This window comes from Podarcis muralis, chromosome 1, assembly GCF_964188315.1.
Source record: "Podarcis muralis chromosome 1, rPodMur119.hap1.1, whole genome shotgun sequence".
Classification (NCBI taxonomy): domain Eukaryota; kingdom Metazoa; phylum Chordata; class Lepidosauria; order Squamata; family Lacertidae; genus Podarcis; species Podarcis muralis.
In genome coordinates, this window is record NC_135655.1 from 68491316 (window position 1) to 68511308 (window position 19993).

Here is a 19993-nt window from a genome sequence, read left to right on the forward strand (position 1 = left end):
GAAATTAAACAGATCTGGGAAATTCCATCCCTTGACGTCCCACAAAGGAAAAACAGAAAACAAAATAAAATACAAAGATCATATCATAATTAAACTGGTAAAAGGGGAGCAAAGAGCAATTCTGCTGGAGTTTGCCACTTTAGTTGGTGTTTTTGCAACATATTAGGAGCACTTCCACGTTGGTGTTGTACTGTATTGTCCTCTGAAAAAAAAATACAAAATGGAGCAGGGGTATTTGTGACATACTAAGTGGTATTGAGTTCAAGTTGCATCAAGCAATAGGAAACAAAAATAGGAAAAGAACATTTGGGGGCTTTTCAGTTTACAGAATAAAAGGAAGTAAAACCAGGGCATGATGGTAGTTTATCAAATGGTTCATGGTGTGGGAAAGTGGATAGAAAACCATTTTTCTTCCTCTCTCATAATACTAGGAGTGGTAGTCAACTAAATTCTACTCAGAGCAGACCCATTTAAATCAATGAACCTAAATTAGTCATGCCCATTAATCTGAATGGGTCCACTCTGGTAGGATTCATACCAGAATACCACCCTAGGACTCCAGGCCTTGCAGCTGAAAGATTGAGAAGTGCTGCAGCTTAGTGGCAGAGCATCTGCTTTGCATGCAGATTTCCCCAGGTTCAATCATCTGCAGGTATGACTGGAAGAGTCCCTGCCTGAAACCCTGGACAGGCACAGCCGGTCAGTGCAGACAATACTGAGTTAGATAGATGGACCAATGACCAGACTCAGCATAAGGCAGCGTAACATGTTCCTAATGTTGGAAGATTCAGGATACACGAAAGGAAGTACTTTTCCATCGAAGGACTCCACCAAGCACTATTTAAAATATTGGAAGAACATTACAAGCACTTTCTCTATTCTTGGCCAGGAGAGTATGTGTGACTTTTATGATCCATATTAGTCATGAGCTTGAAACTTTGATTTGAAACTTTCCTCATTATCCAGATTCTAGAATAAAAAAATATTTGGGCCCTAATCCAGAGGACTGCAGGAACAGTGGACGGCTTCATGGGTGCTCAGCGCATGTGGAGAAACAGTGCAGATTGAAGAGTGTCAAGATGCAAAGGGATCCCTGAAGCATAAACCACGGAGCAATGCAGCTCATCTCTGCTGGGTCTTGCCCCCATGAAGCAGTTGCCGAGACTGAAGATCCTCGCCTCCTCAAAGCTGCCTAGGTCCTCTCCTCTCCAGGGTTTTTTCTAAGCAGTCTGAGACTGCACCTGCACAAAGCTAACTTCGCAGGCTCTTCATGCCTCTCCTGGTTCTGGGAGACAAAGGGACAGAGGAGCTTGTTGCAGCAGGAGAGGGAGGCACCCATGCCTCTTTCCCAGCTGAACACATCTCTTCCTCATAGCCTCCCTTTCCTCTTGCACCAGCCAGTGTAGTGTAGTGGTTAAGAGCGGTAGTCTTGTAATCTGGTGAACCGGGTTCGCGTCTCTGCTCCTCCACATGCAGCTGCTGGGTGACCTTGGGCTAGACACTTCTTTGAAGTCTTTCAGCCTCACTCACCTCACAGAGTGTTTGTTGTGGGGAAGGAAGGGAAAGGAGAATGTTAGCCGCTTTGAGACCCCTTAGGGATATCAAATCCAGACTCCTCCTCCTCCTCCTCCTCCTCCTCCTCCTCCTCCTCCTCCTCCTCCTCCTCCTCCTCCTCTTCTTCTTCTTCTTCTTCTTCTTCTTCTTCTTCTTCTTCTTCTTCTTGATTCTAGATTTCTCTCTGCCACAGACTCTCTGAGCTCACTAAATCCTGTTACCTCTTCAGCTTTTGACACCTCATCCTCCCAGTCTTCTTCCTCTTCTCCCTGTGACCACTCATCTTTCTCCCACCAACAATCCCTGGGCTCTGAGCCTTCGTCCAACCAGTCCATGGCTCCATACCCTTCTGAATCCCTCTAAGGAGCCAATCATGATGTTGATAAATCCTCCAGAGATTAGGGAAACCATACCTTTACAATTTATAGCCCTTTCTTTGTATGGATGTCATTGTGTTCATTTAATGTATATTATTGCAAACTCAATAAAAATAGATCTGTGCTTTCAGTTATAAGGTACTGAACTGCTCCAAAATGGCATCCAGAAGACTGAATGGAGGAAGAGGTTGCAGTTCAGATCCTATGTGAGATCTTACGGGGCAGTCACAATCATGAGTAACCAACTCATCACAATGAGTAATCCACAGTGTGCTAAAACATTGTCAACTAGCATTGCTAGTTGTGATGCGTTTTCAGTCTAAAAAATTATCTGAGGATTGTATGAGTTTAAACTTGAAGTCCATGCTTCATTTGCCCCCAAGAGCCACCAATAAGGCTCTTCTATCACTACATATAATATTCTGCACTGCCCCATCCACCTCCAGTGAGAGAGCATGCCAAATACCGCAACATGCAAGTACTGCTTTATAAGCAATATTTGCTTTATTATACTGTATCTGCTTAACTTCTGGGAGAGTTACAACTGCTGGAGATGGTATAGAGCAGCCTCAGAGAGGTGAACACTGAAACATGGTATATCACTGCCCTACCTTAAGAGATCCCATGACAAATGCACCCACTCCTTATATTAAAGGAGCCTGTGAAAGGCACCATACCCATCACAAGGCCATCTTAAGAAACAAGAGGCTCCTGGAGGTTTCCCCATTTTATTTTCCTTCATTAAAAAAGTGTATGTATTGGGACAACCCAATACAGAGGAGAGTTGGAATTCGTTCTTGGCTTCGTCAGGGCTGAATGCTCAAGAGAGCAACTGCGAAGCATTCCCTGCTGTCAGGCCGAGTGTGCACATCGTCCAGAGCATTATTGGGGTCAGCAGAACTGCTCTCAGCATGAAAGAGGAAGCCTCCACGTGGCAGCATCTTGCGTCACTGCAGGGCCTGCTTGTCCAATTGCACATTCCAGTGTACGGCTGGCTGGTGGTGGTACACATAGGACTCTGGAGTTCTAATCAGTCTTACTGTGTTTGTCATCAATAATTCCATGTCAAGCCATGATGACATCTGTTTTACAAAGCCAAACTACACACACACACACACAATATAGCATATATTATAACTCATTCTACATTTTGGGACCTGTCAACAGTTTTGGAGGAAGAGTTTAGCAGTTTTACATCAGGGATAACAACTAAATGTTGGCACTGACCCCCAAATAGATGCAATAGATGTTGTTGATTTTAACCAGATATTATATGTATCAGTTGGCCACAGTATTAGGAAGCGTCCTTGGCAGTTTATAGCAGCAAGACAATGACGCTAGTGGTAATCTGCCAAAAACTGTTTTCTAGCTCTTCTTATCTGGTAAATCAGTTAATGCTTTCAGCATTTGCTTGTGATATTCAAGTTTATACTAGTTTGGTTATGTGCAAGCTCATCCACTTCATTCCACATGTGTTCTTGATCCCCATATGAAATGTACATCTGATCCAACAACCTTTTTATTGTGCTATGGCTACCAAAGCTACTAGGGAGGACTGGCATCAGGATTCAGCGTTATCAGGCACCTGCCAGGACTCCCAACCCAGCTGGAGGGTTGACTTGCAATGGCCTAGAACCCCTTGGTCCTCCTCTATGCGGTTGCTCCCTGTCACCCACATTCTTCAAGCAAGCAGAAAGAGGATGACAATAACTCACAGGGACCTCTGCATACCTTGTCCTCTCTGAGGGGTCCAGAGGTAAACAAATGGGCAGGGGCAACAGCAGTGAGCTGGAGGAGGGCCTACTGAGAGCATCTTGTCCAAGTGCCCCCCCCCAAAAAAGTCCTGGAACCAAGTCCTGCCACTTTGACACTGTAGAGAAAAGGTGAGGAAACTGTGGCCCTCCAGATGTTGTTGGTCTCCAAACTCCCATCAATTTGAGCCAGCATGACCAAGGATCAAGAGTGATGGGGGCTGTACTCCAGCAAGATCTGAGGAGCCACAAGCTCCCCATCCCTGATGCAGAGCCTGTATCTTTTCCATGGTTCTGAGGGCCCTTCTGTCCAGAGACCCCCTCAAGGGGTTTCCTTAAGAACTGAGGGAAGGAAATGCAGCCCTCCTTTCTTCCACAACATACCTAAGAAGGAAATCCAGCTGCTTCTGCAAAAGAGCAATAACAACTGCTGCTCCTTTCCCTCTTGTCCTTTGCTATCACTGCAGCCTGCCTTCATCTCACAGTGGAGCTTGGTCCCAGAAGGAGAAGTGAAGACAGGAGGAAGTGAAGCAGATACACCTACCTATGCTCCACCTCTGGGCCCAATCCCAATGGTGACATGGCAGCAGGTGGCAATCAGATAGTGGCACTGGCAAGGATCAGCAGCCTACTACCATCTGGAAGGACCACAGGTCTGTGGAAGAACACATACTTTGTATAAGAAGAGGTCCCCAGGTCCAATCCCTAGCATGTTCAGATAGGACTGGGAAAGACCCCTGCCTAGAACCTTGGAGAGAAGCTGCCAGTCAGTGAAGACAATCCTGAACTAGATGGACTAATGGTCTGGCTTTGTATAAGGCAATTTTCTATGTTCCATGACGGTGCCTGGGATCAGAGGCTAAGGTCAGGCAGCAGCACTTGGTCCTCCAGTGCCAAGACCCTAGTAGTATCCACATTCTCTGGGCATGAACCAGACTTGCAATGAAGTTGTGGGACCTTTGAGGGGCACCAGGCAATGCTGCCAACTACATCTTACATGTGCTGAAATTTCAGCAGTAGCAAGTGGTGCCCTTTCTAATTCCAGAGTTCATTCTAGGCCAAGCATTAATAGCTAGATTCAGATAGTCCAGTCAGCAGCTGCCCCTGTCAGTATCTGCTCTCCCCACAGTCCAGGTGCTTGCCCCTTCTGATCATTGATGCCAAGTCTGTGAATGAGCATCACCCAGCTGTTTTGCCACTGGGTTCACATTCCAGCCAAGAACGATTTCTATACTGAGACTGAGGCCACATTAACACCATGCATCTAAAGCACTAAGCTACCACTTTAAACAGTCATGGTTTCTGCCAAAGAATTCTGGCAGCTGACGTATGTCAAGGGTGCTGATAGTTGTTAGGAGACCCCCATTCCTCTCCCGAAGCTACATTTCCCAGAGTGATTTAACAATCAAATTCTCTTCACAGGGAACTCTGGCAAATGTAGCCCTTTGAAGAAAATAGGGATCTAAATATCCTACCTTCCTAAAACATTTGGACTTTAAATAAATTTAGCAGCACCATTTTTCACCATTTGACAGAACATACATACATATATAATTTTATTTATATCCCACCTTCCCATAGTTCAAACCGGGCTCAAGGCTACTTATGACATGAAAAAATACATAACTACAACATAACAAAATTAGTCATAAACAATAAATAAAACATAAAAATACACAACCAAACTCAACAATTTCCACATAAATCACAAGAAGATCTGTAATAAAGATGCAAAAACCAACAGCAACAACTGCCCCACAAACAACACTCCAGCCCAATAGTCTGTTCAGCAGCCTCAGCTTTTGGAGCTGGAGTCAGGCAGGGCCCCACCCTCCCAGGCCAGGCGGCAAAAGGCCTGCAAGGCAGAGATCAGGTCTTCCAGGACTCACAGACAATATATGGTCTCACAGCCAACACAAGTCATGAAGTAAACTAGCATACACCAGCATACACAACAAAGGTATCTGTGGTGGAGGCAAGGTTGTGGCGAATAAAGGTGAAACGACTGATCAACAAAGTGACCCTGCATCGTTCACTAGAGCAGGGAGGAGGAACCCGTGGTGCTAGATGTTGTTGCACTCCAATTCCCAACACTGATCAGCCAGCATGGCCAAGGTCAGGGACGATGGAAGTTGTAGTCCAGCAAGCTTCCCACCCCTGCACTACAGACTGCCCAGCCCCTTTTCTCCAGGATCTGTTTTCTAGTATAATGGCTATGGATGGAACATTGAAGCTCATTGACACCCATTTGATTCACCCACCTTGAAGTGCTGCTTTCCAGTCTGATGCCAAGCAAACTCACTCATTCCGCTCTTTTGAACTCAACATTACTAGGCAGCTCAAGGCTCACATAAATGAGTTTTCATTGCTAAAGAATGGTTGTTGTAAGAAGAGAAGTTTAGGAATGCAAAGAACATTGTATCAGAGACTACCAGATGTGAAATACCGCCGCCCCGCTCTAAGCAGCATGTTTTCAAAACCTTAATGTGATCTTGTGAGGGTATCTCCTGATTACCTTAATTCTAACTGCAGCGTTTTTCAGTCTCAGACTCATGCATTTTGAGAACACATGGTTGTCAACACCAAGGATTAGCATGTTGAAAGGAAACTTAGACCATGTCTTGAAATCATTCTGTTTCTCAGCCAGAATTCAATTTCCCCCTCCATTGTCTGTTTCTCTCTTGGAATTACCTCAAGCCACTTGTTTTGCATTATACTGCATGATGTGCAATGTAAATAAAGAGCTTGTTTGTGACTACCAGAGAATTCCAAGATTCAGCCTTATCTTTCATTCCAGACGTTTATCCTTAGATGACTTTTCTCCTTTTCTCTCTGCACTTCAGCATGTGAGGAAGGATAGGGCAAAGACCGTCTTTACACTGACACAGCATTTAATCCTTATACACATTTTCCACTATCCCATTTAGGGTGAACTGTTTAACAACAGTGTGGTACAGTGGGGGAAAGAGGTAATTTTATTCTAGGCTGCATCAACATCATTTGTTGTTGTTGTTTAGTCGTGTCCGACTCTTCGTGACCCCATGGACTAGAGCACACCAGGCACTCCTGTCTTCCACTGCCTCCCACAGTTTGGTCAAACTCATTTTAGTAGCTTCGAGAACACTGTCCAACCATCTCGTCTTCTGTCGTCCCCTTCTCCTTGTGCCCTCCATCTTTCCCAACATCAGGGTCTTTTCCATAGAGTCTTCTCTTCTCCTAAGGGGGCCTAAGTATTGGAGCCTTAGCTTCAGGATCTGTCCTTCCAGTGAGCACTCAGGGCTGATTTCCTTAAGAATGGATAGGTTTGATCTTCTTGCAGTCCATGGGACTCTCAAGAGTCTCCTCCAGCACCATAATTCAAAAGCATCAATTCTTCGGCGATCAGCCTTCTTTATGGTCCAGCTCTCACTTCCATACATCACTACTGGGAAAACCATAGCTTTAATTATACAGACCTTTGTCGGCAAGGTGATGTCTCTGCTTTTTAAGATGCTGTCTAGGTTTCTCATCACTTTCCTCTCAAAAAGCAGGCGTCTTTTAATTTTGTGACTGCTGTCACCATCTGCAGTGATCATGGAGCCCAAGAAAGTAAAATCACTCACTTCCTCCATTTCTTCCCCTTCTATTTGCCAGGAGGCGATGGGACCAGCGGCCATGACCTTAGTGTTTTTTTATGTTTAGCTCCAGACCATATTTTGTGCTCTCCTCTTTCATCCTCATTAAGAGCTTCTTTAATTCCTCCTCACTTTCTGCCATCAAAGTTGTGCCATCTGCATATCTGAGGTTGTTGATATTTCTTCTGGCAATCTTAATTCTGGCTTGGGATTCATCCAGTCCAGCCTTTCGCATGATGAATTCTGCACATAAGTTAAATAAGCAGGGAGACAATATTCAGCCTTGTTGTACTCCTTTCCTATTTTGAACCAATCAGTTGTTCCATATCCAGTTCTAACTGTAGCTTCTTGTCCCACATAGAGATTTCTCAGGAGACAGATGAGGTGATCAGGCACTCCCATTTCTTTAAGAACATCAACATCATGGTGCCCTGATAAAGGGAAGTAATAGTATGGCTCTATTCTGCCTTGATCATGTCTAGTTCTGAGCATCACAATTTAAGAAGGATATTGACAACCTGGAATGTGTGAAAAGGAAGATAACCAAGATGATAAAGGGCGTTATGAGGAACAATTGAGTGAACTAGGTATGCTTAGCCTGGAATAGAGGAGACTGAAAGTAGATATGATAACCTTATTCAAATATCTAAAGCACTTTCCCATGGAAGATGCAGCAAGATTGTTTACTCCTGCTCCACAGGCTAGGACCTGAAACATTGAATTCAAATTACTAGAAAGGAGACAGTGGAACAAGCCCCCACAAGAGGTGGTGGTGGACTCTCCTTCCTTGGAGTTTATGAAGCAGAGGTTGGAAGGCCTTCTGTCCTTTATGATGTAGTTGAGATTCCTGCATTACAGGAGTTAGATGACTCTCAAGGTCCCTTCCAACTCTATGATGATTCTCTGATCTAAAGTTTAAGTAGGGAATATATTTTCTTGCAGTTAATTATTTTCGTTTTGGCCCTTAATTCCATGGTTTAGTACTTTACAATATCTCAGAATTTTACTATTAATTATGTTGGGAAATGACTGAGGACACAATCTTAACCCCACTTACCTATGAGTAGGCGCCACTGAATTCAGTATTCTGAGGAGACATGTTTAGGATTGCACTGTAAGTTGTTTCCATGTACTGTTTTATAGTACTCTCTCTGACCTCTGCAGTTCTTCTTATTATAATTTGTCTAGTTAACTTAACAAATTCATCTCACATGATTTTTTGTGTTCTTACTTTTTTGACATATTGATGTGTGGATTTGCTTATTCCCCATAAAAATTAAAATGGCAATTAACATATGTCTGGGTGGATCCCTCAATGACAATAAAGTTTAAAATAAAAAGAATGTGATATGCAAACTTCAAAACAACTGAAATGAAAGAGACTTCAGTTTACAGATTGTTTATGGTGCCCTTTAAATATTATTTTCTGTTGCACAAAGACTGCTTATCATGGGGGAGCTGGGGAGTGGGGTAGGAAAGGCTGACATCACTGTCAGCCTCAGCCGGTCACAGTGGCTGGTGGGATTGTCCGCCAAAAAAAATCAAATTCAAATGGGCCTATCATGGCCCTTGAGTGGGGGCTGTGCTCTGGCGACAGACCTGGTGGAGCCAGTCCTCACTCAGGTCTACTGCCATAGCATAAAAGCCAGCTGCGCTGCAAGTATGTGGCACAGTTGGAATCAGATGTCCCACCTTCCCACTCTGTATATTGTTGGCTCTGCCAAGAGGTAGGTAGGCAGTGCATGTGTATGGCCAGGCTGTGGAATTAATCGGTCTAATTTTGGGGTCAGGGAGGAAGTTGCCTGCAGACCAATTGACCCTGTCTGGGATGGAGGGGTGTGCCTTGAACACAACAACTTTCACAACTTTTCTTGGGGAAAGGGTATTGAGTTGGAACCTTAGTCTAAGCTGTGGGTGCCCCACCCCTCATCCAGAATCAAATTCAGGGTACCTGGTAAAGGGGTTCAAGGGTAGGGTTCTGTCCAAAAGCCCATACAGGGGCTAATGGGCCATATAACACCCCCAAATGACTTGGTGGAATTGCCCTATTTGATTTGCATCACAGAGGGATTTTTAAATCCATGATCAATACTGAGGTAGTTATCAGCCAGTGACCAGGTTGGCTGATTCAGGATATATACTGAATGCCTATGCCAAAGCTGACTTACATATCCATACTGTTGTGACTATTTCGATCCCAAGCCAGTGTCATGTCATTTCTTGCTACTTCTACATCTCCAATCACCTCCTGGATGACCCCCAGCTTGCTGCACATGGGAATCAATCACATGGCTCTTTCTCACAGGGAAAGGGGGAATTCCTTTTGTATTCCAATTTTGTAGGAAAGACACACGACCAGCCCCCAATGGAATCTTGGGGTCACAAAGGAAGATCTCGCAGCCATGTGTGAGCAGCTCATGTATAAGCAGTTTCCATGAGGCCAGGAGAAAGTGAATCATAAGTAGAAAAGAAGTAAGTCAATAATGTCTGGCAAAACAGGAGGCTCCTTTCATCTCAAGTTAAATGACTGTATATGTTAAGCACTGTTTTGTTTTATTTAATATTTGTGTGCCACTTTTCAAGTAACAAAGCTTAGTTCAAAGTTGTTCACAACAGTAACAGGTCATCCACATTTTATAAATATCAAACACATATTACATTCAATATAATTTAATTGATGGCTCACCAGACAGATTGATGTACACCTGTCAAGCGTGGTAGCCCAGAAGGGGGCTCAATAAATTAATCTGTTTCTGCAGTCTGCCTGGAATGACAAAAAGGAAGGAACAAGAAGGAAGAGCTGTCAAGCACACAATATGTAGCTTGTGGGTTGCATGATGTGGCTTACCGAGTTGCAAGTTTTACAGGTCTAATGTAAACAATAGCAGGGTTGTTTAGCCAGGTAGCCATATTCTTCTACCCACAGAGACAAAAATCAGCTGGAACTGGGTTATTTGGAGCAAAATGGCTAGCTAGAGGAGAAACACCTAAGCATACACACACTCTCTTTATCTTTGACTTGCAGTTGATCAAGACTGCTGAGTTTTTTAAAAAAAATGGGGGAAACGAACAGGCAACTGGTGCTTCAATAAGTTCTTATTGAAGAAGAAGCTTATCCTTATCTCTCTCTCCCCCCACACACACACACACTCCCTAAACATATGTCAGGGTAGCCTACAATTTTTGGCTCTGGCATCTAATTTTCTAGGTGCAGCAATGGTACTCAATCATGTGAGTTCTCCTCTGCAGTTTGGAGTGGCACAGCCCAGACACAGGTTTATTACCTCGACAAGAAATAGGACTGATCACTGCTAACCTTGGTTGGACTAGGACCAGTATACTTGAAATATAGTCCTCCTTCCTTGCTCTGAGGTCAGATTAAGAATGGAATGCTGCAACACTACATATGGGCATTCAACAGATACTTCACTTTTTCCATGACCCACTGCAGGTCAAAGGAGAACGGAATATGGAAAAGCAGTATCCTTTGAGGCATTTGAGAAAAGTCACATAATCATTCCTCTGCTTGGTCTTAGGCTTTTGGCACAATCTTATAAAATTAATTCAGACAATCCAGTGTTTATTCTCTTGAAGTTAGGATGGCAGTGTTTCCCTACCTAAGGGAAAGAAACATTCCTCAGCCTCCACATCATACTTTGTAGTTATAGTGAATGGTTTCTACGATAGGACATTTTGTAGGTGAAGATGGAATACATCACAGTGAAATTTTTCAAGGTAAAACTTTTGGAGCCAATCATATTCCAGTCGCTTAGTGTTGAAATGTATGGGATTGAATTAAATGAATTAAAAAATGAAATTGGATTCTGAACTTTACCTAAGGGTCGCTTTGGGATGGTTGCTAGACAGAAAATAATATCTTGGCTTTCTGGCAGCCCAGCTGTGAGGGAGAGTGCACTATTCATCAGAATGCAATTTGTCCAAGAAAGTACGTTCCAAGTCCTAATCAATTAAGATGAAGTCTTACTGGACAATGTTCAGGCAGACTACTCAAGAAAACTAAACCCACAAGTCTCGGTGGAAAAGACACAAGGTAAGCTTAGCTTACACTGGAATGTTTGCATCTATAACGCGAACAGCTTGCGTGACACAGGATAGCATGTTTCAAGCTACAGAGAAGCACTCAAAAGCAAACGCACAGCAGCTAGTTTGCTACCTGAAACAAAATTTTGTTAAGATCTCTGGATATGCTGGTTTCTATAAGGATTGCTCTACACACACACGGGACGCGGGTGGCGCTGTGGGTAAAACCTCAGCGCCTTGGACTTGCTGATCGTCAGGTCGGCGGTTCGAATCCCCGCGGTGGGGTGCGCTCCCGTTGCTCGGTCCCAGCGCCTGCCAACCTAGCAGTTCGAAAGCACCCCCGGGTGCAAGTAGATAAATAGGGACCGCTTACTAGCGGGAAGGTAAACGGCGTTTCCGTGTGCTGCGCTGGCTCGCCAGATGCAGCTTGTCATGCTGGCCATGTGACCCAGAAGTGTCTGCGGACAGCGCTGGCTCCCGGCCTCTTGAGTGAGATGAGCGCACAACCCTAGAGTCTGTCAAGACTGGCCCGTACGGGCAGGGGTACCTTTACCTTTACTTACACACACACACGTTCCTTAAAACAGATAAAACTATTGATATTTTTCACTAGGTTGCTCAAAAGGAAAAGGCATATATGAATGCCAGAAAGTTAACTGCGAGGATTACTTCCTTATTTTCTATTTTCTTATTTCCTATTTTATTGCCCTGATGCTAGTGTTCAGTTAAAGCTAGCCAGCATGTTAAGTTGCAGCAGGACTATGTCTAGGCTTGAGGCTGTCCTGGACAAAATGCCCTCACTGAGACCCCTCCCCACCCCCCAGATAGATCTTGTCCCAGGAGTGACACAGATGGGAATGCTGAGCCTACACAGCTGGACTTGCTGGCACTGCCGTTTTGATTTAATTTCAGAGTGTGGAAGATGTACACATAAGCCACAAACAATATTAAATGAAAAATCAAAGCACAATATATGTGTGGGTATTAGGATACAATGGTTACATGGAAAAATCAACTTTGTTAAAACATCTAGTTTTAATCCTTGCTATTATGTGCATGGATTGGTATGTAAGATTAAAATTAATAATAATTAATTAACTACAATTAACTACAATTTCTGAACCCTAAACAGGCCTGCCTAAGCTCCACTAGCCTCTTACTACATTCCTAGCTGTCCTAACCTTATAGCATATTAAAGAGAAGAACACTAGCTGCCAGTTCCAGAGTGAATTCCAGGGAACAGGCTCCTGTGGTGTTAGATGCTAATTTACTTCCCCCCTTAGCAGAGAACAATTTGGTGTCCAGGATATAAGATCCACTGAGGAACATCTAAGTAGAAAATTAGTTCAAGGAAACACTAAACAAAAATGTTCCAAAATAAAATAGTGCAGCCTGAACCCCTCCCTGGAATATATAAAATGTAACAAGGAAGAAGAAAAGAAATCTGAAAAAAATTAAATCTTTTCAAAGCTGTCCATATCATGAACATCAGGAAAAATCTAGTTCTGTGTAAAAATCACAAGGAATTTTTTTGCTAAGGTAGAAATAAAATTTCCTAAAACAAGTTTTAAAAAAACTGCACAAAATGTATGTGGAAAACTCAACACAGTAAAGCCTGTCTCAAGGCAAAGTTTTGACAAGCATCAAGAATGCAATCCAAAAGGAACATTTTCTTCTTACTGTGTGCATTCCAGAGAAGAGATATAGTACAGCACACACAAAAAAAGATTGGGGGGGGGCTGCTTGTGTGAAATAGAGGTGATGCTAATATGGAGCCTAAAGAAGTATGGTCTAAGACCTCTCTCAGCTCCCCAACATCCCAGAAAGCTTTTCCTGCTTGCTAATTGGTTCCCTTCATTTCTCATTTGTTTACAACCAAAATTTGGTTCTCTGTTGGTGAATGACTGGTCAACAGGCCGAAAGTTCATCATGCTACTGCTGTTTACTGTCCCCAAAACAGCTTCCCTTTGTCTTAGGGATGTGCTCCTGGGGCTGGGGCTGGAGGCAACAGTGTGCCTGCTGGTACATAACAAAAAGTCACAGGTCCCATCCACACCATACATAAAAGCACTTTCATACCACTTTGACAGCCCCCAAATATCCTGGGAACTGTGGTTTGTTCCCTCCATGCTTAACAAACTACAGGTAAGCTATGCCTGTTAAAGTGGGAAATGTTGAAGAAAGGGTAGCAAAATGTCACAGCTAAGAAGCTCAAATCGTGTATATGGCTGACACTCTTCTTTGGAAATTAAACCAATGTCCAGACTTAACTTTCAAAAACCTTACTTGCATAAACTTATATATGAATTAAAACCTAATATTTACAGTCACATGCTTATCCAAGCATGGGCTTACAGTCTCTTCTTCTAACTGCCAAACAACTGTATTTTCCTCTCTTTCCAGAGCTCAGCTTTCTATATCTCAATTAGGCCATGCCTTGCAGCTTCCCTGAGAGATTTCCACTTTTACCTTCTGCTGCAGCTTTTCTCTATTTCTTTCAAAGCAGCGAAGAAGCACTCCAACAATCTATCCAATTTAACAACATTCACAAGTGGGTTCTAAAACAGTCATTTTGTTTCACATAAAATGAAGTCTCTCCTTGACTAGACACCTTCCATGTGACCAACATTAGCCTATCACATGAGAACTACCAGAGAACTCTCTAGAATTCGGTTACCCCAACTGATTGCATGCAAGCATTTACCATGTCAGTGAATTAAATTACTATACTTAACAGTATAAGACTGCTTTTAATGTATGGTGTGGATGTGAACTCAGTGAATATCCCCTCAAAAATCCACAATCCAAAAGAAAATGTTTGCTCTTCCTGCTCAGCTCGTTTGCAGTGGCCTGGCCTGTTCTACAGGCCCCCACGGCAGATGGAACTTTCTCACAATTCTGGGCCCCAAAAGGATGGCAGCCCTTTACTTAAGGCAGGTGTTGCTGGAGCTGGTAGGAGTTGTGATTCAGCAACATCTGGAGGACCAAAGGTTCCCCATACCTGCCCTGGGGTCTTACCAGTGTATACGCTGGGCCCAGAGAGGCAAATCCATACCTTCTTCAGAATATGGCCCACTGTGGCAATTTAGCAAAGGCCTAGTCACCATAGCAACCATGTATCTGTCTTTCCCCTCATTTCAGAGCCCAGGGGTCCAGACTAAGATCAATCTGGGCTCTGTGATTCTATGATTTAATTTACGGGCTGATTGTCAGCAGATAGCATTTTTAATTGTTTGCCTTTGTATTTGTTTTTATATCATAGTAACTGCTTTGGGTTCCCATTGGGGGGAAGTGGGGGACAAATAAATATTTATGAGTCGAATTAACAAAAAAAATATGTTAATAATGTATAAATAAATATCAAACAAGCAGCCAGAGACAATAAAGCCACTTAATAGACAGACCCACAGCAAGGCTGATTTACTAGGAAGACCTCAGAGTGTCCAAAATTTAAAAGGATATATTTTATCAACCTCAGATATCAGCTTTTCATGGAACAAGGCTGCAGCATGTCGACAAACATAGCATGTTCAACAAACCACAGCAGAGGGGCACAATATTTAATTCAGTCAGCAAGCCTCCTATGGAAATGTGAATCATGCTGTCCCCATAGTACATTCTGTTCATTCTGTCACAATAAACACAAGTGTTTGTTTGCCGAACCCATTAGCACTAAACTATAAACTTAACAAGAAAGTTCCAGAGTCAAGCTGTGTTTTTAGTTTGTAATAGTGCCCGCCATTCCAGGATTCTTTTCTTTTTCTTTTCCTTCTTCCAAATTTACTCCAAATTTTTCCTATTAAATCATAATATTTTCCAGTCTTTTGCAATTCTGCAGCATCAAATAACAGCAGGGAGTAAATCATGGGGCAAGTATGGACAGACTTATAATTTCACATTTGTGGCATTTAAAGTTTTGGAACAGCAATGACAAAGCCCGCCCCCTCAGCATCATTTCTATTATGTTCTATTGTCATGCAATGTACTGCAACTCCTCGGCTCAACTTGGTTTTATAAGGCCAGAGAGAGCAGTACAATGCAGAATTTATTTGTTTACATTGGAAAGCTCTTGTTCCCTGTCATTTAATGACCTCTATTTATGATGTATTTATAGCACTGAATAGGTTTTTTGAAAAGTCTCCATCATTTTTGGAGGATGTCACAGTCCGTGATGTCTTTACTCACACAGAACAATACTTTTTTTTCTTCTGCAGGGGTTCCATTTGTAAACCTCACAAATTTTGGATGATCTGTCCAAGCACTGCTTCCCAACATCAAAGCAATGACTGGAGCCTGGGGAAATCAATCCAAGCTCACATCTACATTTGTAGATTTCTACAAGTCCAAATCAGCACTGGTGTGTGTCTAGGTTTAGCCAATGTGCGTAATGAAACATTGATCGCTTTTTTATTTAGAGGAATGTCACCATTGGGAGGAGCTGGGTTTTGCACCTGCATCAAGTAGTACTTCCCCAGCATCTGCATTTAAAGATGCAGACACAGCCTAAGAATGTAACTAGTCTACTTTTAATAAAATTCCCTTCCAGTTTTCGGCACCAGTGGCAAATAACAAAATTGGAACCTCCTTTTCTCTTTCACAATTTCCTTTACTCTATAGTTGTAGCCAAACTTGGTAAAATATGTTCAATTCCATCTCTTGCCTTCTAAGGGTGTCCTCGTCAGCAATCTTGTAGTAGATTGCATCCTTGCTACAGTCCTTGTTTTCAGACAAATGTTGTTTGGGTTCAGCACATAAAGGGTTGTCTCTCACTTTATCAGCATTTCTGTCCCCGAGGATTCCAGGAACTGAGTCAGCTCTCAGATATCATGTACTTTTGTCTTTTTGTCCAGTGCACTCTCATTTACAAGGAAAGTGAGGTGGTTCAGGATTCTGCTGATTTCAAGTTCCAAGAAATCTCATGAGCCAGAAGAGCGATAGTCAAGACCACAAAAGTTGGGAGATCTGTTTCAGTAAATTATAACTCCCATCATTGAAAAGTTTTGATGTGAAAATGACACCGGTGCTCCAACAGTGTTACAGATAGGCTCTCCTTGTATACACAGTTTGGTGCAAATTGATACTCATGGTAGACTCTGATGATGTGCTGTTCCACGTGTCGAGAATGTGAATCACTCCTGCTTTCCTGGGTGTCATGCCCTGATTGTAGGCTTCACAGAAGCCTCTGGCTGACCATCCGTCACAGCAAAATGCTAGACTCATTTGACCTTTGGTCAGCTCTTATCTTCTTATCACTTTGGTTTCAGATGAAAGACTATGTGCTAAGAGACATGACCAGGGTACAGCTTTAAAAGGGTGGGGGGAGCTGGAATTGCTACATTTTGGTCGACAAAAGCAGGTTTGCCCTTTTAAGATACTATTGCTTTCCTGGGAGAGATATTGTTGTGAATCTCCTTCTTGCACATACTCCATTCCCTGATTCTCTTAAACTAGCCAATGACTACATAGTTCTTCTTTGACAGCCATATTCCCAATGTCTCAGCAACAAGGAACTTGGCACATTTCCTCCTTGAGATGAAATGTATACGAGGTAGTAGGGGTGTGCACCAACCACAAGATCCAGTTAGTACCTTGGTTTGGAGCTTTGGAAAACATCCTGCCTTGGTCCAAAGCACTTTGAAGCCTGGCTGATTTGGTCAGGATCCATCCAAGGGTGTGTACACACCACAGATTTAAAGTGGTTTTGATAAATCCCACATAAACATATTTTGCAAATCATCCCCACCATGTCCTGCTCATCTAAGTTGCGGCCTGCACCCTTCACATGCAGGAGAAGTCCCTAACTCACGGAGGGCTTGAGACCCATCAACTACCCTCACCTGTTTAGCCAGCCAGTCAAAGCTGGTTCCCAGGGTGAGGCCAATGTCACATGCTGACAGCTTCTAGGAGCCACAGATTAAATCTGAGTGCAGGGTGGGTACCAAAGGTGGACAAACTATCCCAGAAGAGGCATGACGTATCTCCCACCAGAGATACTCCCCTAACACCCTGTACATCCTGCTGTGAGCATATATGAACATTATTCATCATAATAGGTAAAAGTTGCTTAACTCAGTAAAGAAGCATAGGGAATATTTGCCAGCTCAAAGTGAGCTGGACCATCTGTCTGAGAATGTATTGTTGTGGGAGGCTGCTGCCATTTATTCCCCACTTAGCCATTATCCTACAAACCCTGGCTGTGTTTTCTAGCAGACTCTCAGATACTGCAGACCCATGGAATATATATAAGTGCACAGAGAAGTAGGAAGAAGCTGGACAGGCTCTCTCTTTTTAAAAATGCACTTCTAGATAAGGTGAACAGATGTTGCCCAGCCTGCTAAGACAACCTGAGAAATATGTGGCTAGCTCTAGCAGATAGATTTCTTTGGTTTCCCAATGCCATGTTAAGAAATAAATTTCAATTTCAAACTAGATAGCTCAAAAGTGCCTCATGGAGAAAACTCAAAACCTGTTCATTCTCCGCCCACCCGCCTGCGCGCCCCACCCCCCGCCCGCAACCATACAAGTCACATTTTCGTCACCTCCTTGACATGCCAAGATAGGGCTGTGATTCAATTTTGTTAATTGAATCTGCCATTTTGTGAAATAACTGGGTGGGCAATGTCTGTTGGTTGATGTAAATAGCTTCGCTAACAACTCAGTTAATTAGAGCTTAGCTGGACCTTTGCTTTGTGAATGCTAATCCTTTTCCAGTTATCTTTAAGGGTGTGTGTGCATGTTTAATTTCAACTATGAGATTATCCTGCTGTGAATAAAATCTGTTTTATTAATACTTACATACTTATTGTGATTTACATGTGAGCAGCTGCTCTTCATTAATTGTCTTGGACCCCTCAGCCTAAAGTCCTTGATTCTTGTGATGTAATGGCATAAAAAGTTGGCTTCTACCTAGCCTTCCACCCACAAGGTCTAAATATGGAGCAGGGCAAATCTCTGCAGATTCCAGAGACAGGCTATGCTTAAGACGTGCTCCAGACCTGAGTCCCGCATGATTGCACCAAACAGCAAAAAACATGTGCTTTTTTATTAATAAGGATAACAAATATGAGTCATATGCACATGCTGGCTTTTTAAGTACTTGATGTTGGCTATCACTTTATGGCACCAGGAGGAAGCCAAGGCAAATAAAATTGTTTTGAGTAAATATTACATTTCTAGAGCATGAATAAGTTTTTCTCTTACAGCCAGTGTGTTGCTAAGGGGAATAAGAACTCAGAACCGAAAGGGGCAAGCAATAGCTAAATCATCTCTCTGTCTTGCAGATAGTCTGCATCCCAAACTGTTTGTTTGGACTCATCCGTGGGTGTGCTAACAGAGTTCATTCTTGAGCAGAGTCACAGGGGAGATGAAATAAAAATAGCAGCTACAGGTCAGATAGCCTATGCCCTGTGCTTCTCTGAGGGAAGTAGATAGCTTTGCATAAAATATATCTAAGCTTTGTCCTCAACCTGAAACAACTGCAGAACTTAACGTGAATTTGCATACACATACCTCAGCAAAACTATCACAGCATATTGTGATCCATTGCCTTCAGCATATTTCAACCCAATTAACTGTGAATCTAATGGTGGGTGAACTCCTACACCTGTAGGCCCACAAACATTCATATTTGATAAACCTTAGGAGAATCTTCCTTTGCATGCTTTGGTCAGGTTGATAATTTGACAGAAGCCCTTATGTATGGGTGTTGGCCTTCCCATTTACCCCTTCTTCCTTCCCCAAATTTATTATTTTTATGTTATTTCTTTATTTAATTTCTGTATCACCCTTCATCTGAAGATCACAGGACTGTTTACAATCTAAAAACACAAACATACATAGATTTAAAAAACAAAGCAAAACCAATACCAGCCCCCCACAGTTTAAAAGAGCATAGATTGTTTAAATAGCCAAAGGAATGGAAGAAGTAGAATGTTTTTACCTGGCATCTAAAGATATCTAACCAAGGGGAGAGCATTCTACAAGCAGGGAGCCAATGCAGAAAAGGTCTGTTCTCAAGTTGCTGCCTCCAGACCTCTCACAGAGAAGGCACACAAAGGTCCTCAGATGATGATTGCAGGGTCTGGGTTGCTTCCTATGGGGAGAGGGAGTACTTGAGGTATTGTGGTCCTAAGCTTTAAGCCTTTATAGATCAAAACCAACCCTTTGAATTGGGCCCGGAAACTGACCAGCACAAGAGCAATCAGGCCGCATTTGGCGCTATATGTCTTGCTTTGATGAGAAACCTGGCCACTGAATTCTGCACCAGCTGAAATTTCTCAACCATCTTCAGAGGCAGCTCCATCTACACTGCATTGCAGTAATCAAACCTAGAGGTTACCAGAGCATAGACAACAGTAGTTAGACTATCCCTAGCCAGTAGCTGGACCACCAGCAAAAGCTGATGGAAGACACTCTGTGCCGCTGAAGCCACCTGAGCCTCAAGCAACAGCAAAGGATCCAGAAGTACCCTCAAGCTAAATACCTGCTCCTTCAGAGGGAGTGTAACCCCATCAAGAGGAGGCAATCTCCCATCCATCCATTAACAGTGCCTCAGTCTTATCCAGAAGTGCTTTGATTTACCTTATCAGGCTAATTGTGCAAAAGGAGCAAGAACCGGTCCTTCAGACAAGAGTTTGAGAAGCCTTGGGAATAAGAT

General features: G+C 43.0%; 1 long non-coding RNA gene across 4 annotated transcripts in view; it reads right to left on the reverse strand.

Annotated features, from left to right (window-relative positions):
- Positions 1-17816, reverse strand: part of LOC114597970 (uncharacterized) — a 59916-nt gene extending 42100 nt beyond the window's left edge. For all 4 annotated transcript variants that reach the window (XR_003706942.2, XR_013393256.1, XR_003706931.2 and 1 more), the window contains exons 1-2: positions 13807-17816; positions 9983-10060 (exon numbers count right to left, since the gene is read on the reverse strand). This is a non-coding gene — a long non-coding RNA (uncharacterized LOC114597970). The remainder of the gene's footprint in view (positions 1-9982; positions 10061-13806) is intronic.
- Positions 17817-19993: the final 2177 nt, after the last annotated feature.